The following is a 6,605-nucleotide window of genomic DNA, read 5'->3' on the forward strand; positions in this document are numbered from 1 at the left end:
GCTAAGTTACTGCGTCCGCTGCTGCTGTTACAATTGCTACAAAACCCGGCGGAGACGGGGGGAGAGAATTCGGGACACCCGGCGACGCGCGTCATTCCTGCTGCTTGCCCCGATCATGCTCCAAATCGGTATCCCTTTTTCGTCGATTATGTTTCTTGCGGGTTATGCCCCCATTTCTCTGATTTCTTCTGCGACGTTATGCACACCTTCGGCTTTCACCTCTTGGATTTTACTCCGAATGCGGTGGCATGCATGGCTTTCTTCACGCATCTTTGCGAAGGCTTTGCCGGGGTGCAGCCCAACACGGTGCTCTTCTGCCATTACTTCTTCCGTCGGATCCAGCCGGGAGGTGCCGTCCCTGGTTGCGTCACCTGGATCCCAAGATCCAAGGGGGCGTACCCGGACGGTGCCGTGACGGAGAGGTGGGAGGAATGGCGTGGCCGGTGGTGCTGGATTGAGGATGAAAACCCACCGGGATTCTGCAAGGTCCGCCGAGTGCCGCCGGTCCGTGGCAGCGATTGGAGCGATGTCGACGCCGCCGATGGGAGGCTCACTATCGCCACCACCAAGATTCTCCGGCTCACCCGGGCCGGACTCACCCTTGAGATGATTGGGGTGGACTTCATTTGCCGCCGGATCGCCCCGTTGCACAACAAGGGGAGGCCAGCTTTGCTCTTTACGAACCCGGCTGACATTATGCGACTCCGCCCCGGCCTTGATCACAACTTCACAGTGCTGGCGCATGCCCACTTCTGCCAGCGGCTTTTCCAGCTTGACGTGGGTCGCGACGGCGAGGTCAAACGGACTGTCAAGGCCGCAAGGGATGCCGCAAAGGTTGGCAAGGCCATCAAGGGGCCGTTTTTCAAGTTGCCAGCGGGGGTGGTCCCGTTGTGCAACAATTCACGTCGGTCCGAGATCATCGCCATGATGCCGGACTGTAACGCGCACGGCCCTGTCCCGAGCTGGAAGGAGCCGAAGGATGCTGATGTGCAGCAATTCTTTGACACCCTGATCGAGGTGTATGTCAATGCTGATGCCGAGCGGTGGCTTATCATGGACACCACCCAGGCAGAGCTGGACCACATCTCCACTAGGGCGAGGGAGGCTCAGCTTGCCATGGAGGCCGGCAGCGCCGGGGGTGAGGAGGACAAGGCCGCAACGGCTGTGGTGGAAGAGGAGCTCGCCCGGTGGGCGGCGGCCTCCGGGGAGGTCAGCAGCGCCGACACTGGAGCTCCGCTCTTCATAGACGTGGTCGACGAGTCGCCGTCGGAGGAGGACGTGGTGGCGGGCTCGACGCCAACCAGGGGAAGAGGGTGAGTCCTACGGCGGGCTGACTCCGGCGAGCCGGTTCGGCCCAGCAGGGCTACACGGCCTCAATTGACCCTGGAGGGGTCTGGGCGCCAGCCGAGGGGCACGGCAGCCAAGAGGCTGACGAAGGCCGCTGAGAACAAGAAGACAACAACTCCTTCCTCATCTGGGCACGCACAAACCCCGCCGTCTTCGCCTCCTCTGGCAGATGTCGACTCGGATGTTGATGCGGAGGTCACTTTTGATCTCGGGCCTCTCAACCCGAAGAGGAAAAGGAAAGTGGCGGAGGAAGAGGAGATAGATGATGAGTAAGTACTCGGTCCCTTACTGCCATTTCCATTCCCCTGAATCAAGTCACTTATCTTGATCCGTTTTTGCTTTTGCAGGGATGCAAAGACGTTGGCCCAGAGGGTGAAGAGGGCGAAGGCCTCGGCGAGCAGTCAGCCCCCAGCTGGGGCTTCAGAGATGCCACTGGTGGTGTTGAGCAGCCCGGACATCAGCCCCCGGCATAGCCCCTAGCGTAAGTTCGTCACCCTCCTCTTACTCGACATGTGGTAGGCGTTCGATGCTATGGTGTTGACCTTGCCGGGTTCGCAGGAGGGGAGCGGCAGCAGGAGGAGCCACAGAGGGCTACCCCCAACACACCACCCCCATCGACTACGCCGCCGCGAGGGGCGTCCCCGGCAAGGGCACCAAGCACGGAGCCCACACCCATGGAGGAAGAGGGGAACTTGGGCGCTGGTGACTCTGCCACGGCGCCGGATGCTGGCAGGGAGGGGACTTCTGCTTCACAGCCTGGCACTGGTGAGTCGCCTGTCCTCCATCTCTGTTTTTCCCTTATTCTTTTTCTTGGCTTGCATGCTCACATTACTACCCAGGCCCTCCTTCAATAGGTATGGAGGACGTGGATACCGTTGTTGGGAACATTGCTGAGGAGGCCGCCAAGGATGCTGCCGAGGACACCGCTGTAGGGGCCGCCAAGGCGACCGGCGAGGCTTCTACCGAGGGCGCCAACGGTGGGCCTGCCGGGGAAGCCGGCAAGGCCACTGCCGATGAAGAGGCGGTTGATGATCAGCCTCCCTCCTCCTCAACCTCGGGCCCTGGCAGGTATCTGAAGGTGGGCGACGATCTTTTCGTCCACCTCCCAGGGGCGTCAAGTTCCCGGGCGCCCGCCGAAGGGGAAGTCTTTGATGGCGAGGTGCTTGCCGCCACCGGGCTTGAGGTTGTCAATGAGTCGGGCGTTGCCGGTGATGATTCTCCAGAAGAGCATCTTTTCCGCGCTATGGGGGCCAACTTCCGAAAACTCCAGGCACTCTACCGTGTCTGTCTGGACAAGGTTAAGTCTAGGACGGCAATGGTGGACCAGGCGGAGGTGGATTTCAAGGAGCGCGTTGCTGAGACGCAGACCTGGTTCCACCAGACTCGCGAGGAGCAGAGGGCCTTCCAGGAGGAATTGGCCAAGCGCAATGTCGAGCTCACCATGAAGATGGCTGACATCGAGAAGGCCTAGGAACAGGCGGCGAACTTGGCTGCCGCGGCCGAGGCCGTCCGGAACCAGCATCAAGCCGCACTGGATTCCCAGGAAGAGGACCTCACCATGCGTGAGGCAAAGCTTTCCGCAGCGCTCCGCGGCAAGGATGAGGAGCTCGAGGCCCTTGTCGCGCGGCGGACTCGCGAGCTGGAGCAGAGGCACAAGGAGGCACTCGATGCCCAGGCTCTAGCCCATGCCGGCAAGGTAAGGGAGTTGGAGGTGGCGCAGGACGAGTTGAAGGAGCAGGCCCTCAAGCTGTCCAACGAAAAGAGCACGCTCAACAGCGCCTTGGTGGAGGCGTAAGGAGCGGTCATCAGCAGGGCTGGGGAACTCTCCAAAGCGCAAAACTCCGTCAGAGATCTCAAGCTGAAGCTGGAGGATTGCGAGAAGATGTTGTCAGAGAGCAGGGCTCGGGAGGAGACCTTGACCAGGAGTCTGGAGGAGGAGAAGCAGCTGCGGGCGAATGAGGCCGCCTCCCACCAGGATTATGTGGCGGGCGAGAACAGATGGATTAGCCGTCTGGAGGAGGTCGCCGGCAGGGTCACCTCGCAGTTGCCCACTATGGGGATGCCAAACGTGAGGTATGCCCCTGAGCGCAGCGGGACCGTCAACACCAAGCTGACCCTGTTGTTCGAGGGTGTCCTCGGAGCCTTGGCTTATCTTCACTCCAACCGAGCGGCCACGTTGGCCGGGGAAGCCTGGCGACTTTGCCGGGGGGTCCTGACCAAGGTCCTCACCAAGACGGCGTACTGGAATCCCGACCTCGACTTCGGTGCCGCGATGGATAGCTTGCCGGAGGGTATTGACCTCACGGTGCTCAAGGAGCGCATCAAGCCCGTCATCAGCAGCATCGATGAAATCAGGAGGGTGGAAGGCTAGCGCCGGGATTAGGCATCCTGTCCTTCACCGCCGCTGCAGGTTCACGACCAAGACAAATTTCATCTTTAGTTAGAATGGCAGCAATGATGTGATGTAATATAACTCTGCAGTACTTTTAATTTAATGCACGTTATTTCCCCGTTCAATTCCTCTTTGTATGCGTGCCCTACGCCGATTGGGTAGGCTCGCCGGCGCGGAAGCCCCTAGCAGCGTTTTGGGGACGAATCCCCATGGGCCTGCTGGGTACGCGTGCTGCCGGACGAGCCACCTTTCCGTTCTGAACACGGCCGCTCCAACTGTCGAGCTTGACTCGAGTCAGAATCGAGAGCATTGTTGATCGCGGAAGGCTACTCTGCCATTCTCGACACAGCCGCCTGAGCTGTTGAGCGGACTCGAAACAGGTCAAGGGCGTTGACAATCGTGGGAGAGCCCCCTGGGGTGCAGGTTTCTCATACAAAAGGCGTGACATCTCCGTGGGGGGGATAACATCATATAAGAAGGATAGAACAAATAAGGGTTCAGTGCAACTTAGCTTCTGTTTGTAGTCGCTCGAGCGCTGATCTTCCGGCCTCCTTCCCTCTCCAAGAGCCACGAAGACGAAGGAGTGCTGGGCTGATTACTAGAGCCGATTCTCACAACTGCACCCCGTACCTGGCGCGCCAAAGATGTCGGTGCGGAACGACACCTATGGGATCACAAGAATCCCTACTATGGTTAGCGGGGCACGGGGTCGTGGGAAGAGCGGATCTAACAGGTAGCCCACAATTTTTTTATCCAGGTTCGGGCCGCAAGGATGCGTAAAACCCTACTCCTGCTTTGGTGGATTGTATATCGGTGTTCTTGAGCTACCTATGGGGCGTGAGGAGCTCCAAAAAGCCGAATCCCTCTCCTGGTCGCCTCGGGCCTCCTTTTATAGAGAAAATGGGATGCACAGTGGCACATAGGAGGTGGAAAGGGTACAGTGATGCGAGGTTATCCGTCGCATTACATGACAAGGCGCCTTTAATGCGTCTTGCTTAGGTGTCATTGCTTTATCGGGGGCGGGGGAGAAACATGTCTCGTCCGTCGCCGCTCCTTCTTGTGTCGACATGCGCCCTGGTCAGCGATGCCTGTGATGCCACATAGGTAGGCAGGCAGCTGAGGTGGCGCAAGGGTTGTCGTCTCCTTAGTGTGTATCTGATCTTGAATGTCTTCACGAAGATCTGCATGCCACCACGGGGATGTCTCCCGAATCCTTGCCCTTTGGGGGCAGTCGACTCAAGGGTGACTTGCTCCGTAGGTGCGGGACGAGTTGCCGCGGCAAGGGTCTTGCCGGGGCTGCTAGAACTGTCCCCCGGCAAGAATCTTGCCGGGGGAGTCCGCTTCGTTCCCTTTGCTCTTCGTGGTCTTGGCCTTGGCGTCGTTCTAGTTCTCTTGAGCTTCGGTCTTACCCTGGCTCACCTCCCTTGCCTTGCTTGGTGTGGTGGTGCCCGTGGCTCAGACTGCCCGTGCATAGTTATAGGGGTACAAAAAGTGTACCCCTCTTTTTGTACACCGACAATGACCGAGTTGAACGTGTGCAGAACGCGGAGGTGACGTATGTTTGGTACTTGATCGGTTGGAGCATGAAGAAGTTCGACTACATCAACTGTGTTGTTAAATGCTTCCGCTTATGGTCTATGATGGTACGTAGACATACTCTCCCCCTCATTTCTATGCATCTCCATAGATATATCATTGCATGTGCGTAGAAATTTTTTGTTTTCCATGCAACGTTTCCCAATAGTGGCATCATGAGCTAGGTCTATGCGTAGATGATATGCACGAGTAGAACACAAAGAGTTGTGGGCGGTGATAGTCGTGCTGCTTACCACGAAGGTCTTATTTTATTCGATGGTATTGTCGGATGAAGCGGCCCAGACAAACCTTACATGTCCATGCACATGAGACCGGTTCCACCGACAAACATGCAACTAGTTTTGCATAAAGGTGGCTCGCGGGTGTCTGTTTCTCCTACTTTACTTGAATCGAATTTGACTACGGACGGTCCTTAAACAAGGTTAAAACAGCAAACTTGATGGAACAGCGTTGTGGTTTTTTGTCTAGGTGAGAATGGTTCTTGCTCGAAGCCCGTAGCATCCACGTAAAACTTGCAACAACAAAGTAGAGGATGTCTAACTTGTTTTTCCAGGGCATATTGTGATGTGATATGGTAAATACTTGACGTGATATACGTTATTGTATGAGATGATCATGTTTTGTAAATTATCAGCAATGGCAGGAGCCTTATGGTTGTCTCTTTATTATATGAAATGCAAATGCCATTTAATTGCTTTACTTTATTTCTATGCATTAGCAATAGTTGTAGAAGCAATAGTTGGCGAGACGACCATGACGCAACGATGGAGATCAAGGTGTCGAGCCAGTGACGATGGAGATCAAAAGCACAAGATGATGATGGCCATATCATGTCACATATTTTGATTGCATGTGATGTTAATCTTCTATGCATCTTATTTTGCTTAGTATGGTGGTAGCATTGCAAGATCACCCCTTCACTAAATTTCAAGGTAAAAGTGTTCTCCCTGAGTATTCACCATTGCTACAGTTTGTCGTTTCGAGACTGTCGGCGTCCTGGGAACGGGGGTTCCCAGACTTGCCTACCTGCGGCCCACGGCGTGGCTGAGCCAGCAGGCCGTACGGCCCATTTTCACCAGCAAAGCATCCAAGACCCTCGCGAGGGTCCAAGCCTCGCGAGGCGGATGACGCAAGACATCCTCGGGAGTAGCCTAGCCAGGCAACCTCACGAGGAGCGGAGATATCAAGGCGGGGCAAACCTCACGATACCCTCATGACATGAGCCATGACGCACGACACGAGGCGGGTGCCAGCGCGCGCAGCATCCTTG

The sequence above is a fragment of the Triticum dicoccoides genome, chromosome 7A (genome assembly GCF_002162155.2).
Source record: "Triticum dicoccoides isolate Atlit2015 ecotype Zavitan chromosome 7A, WEW_v2.0, whole genome shotgun sequence".
Lineage (NCBI taxonomy): Eukaryota > Viridiplantae > Streptophyta > Magnoliopsida > Poales > Poaceae > Triticum > Triticum dicoccoides.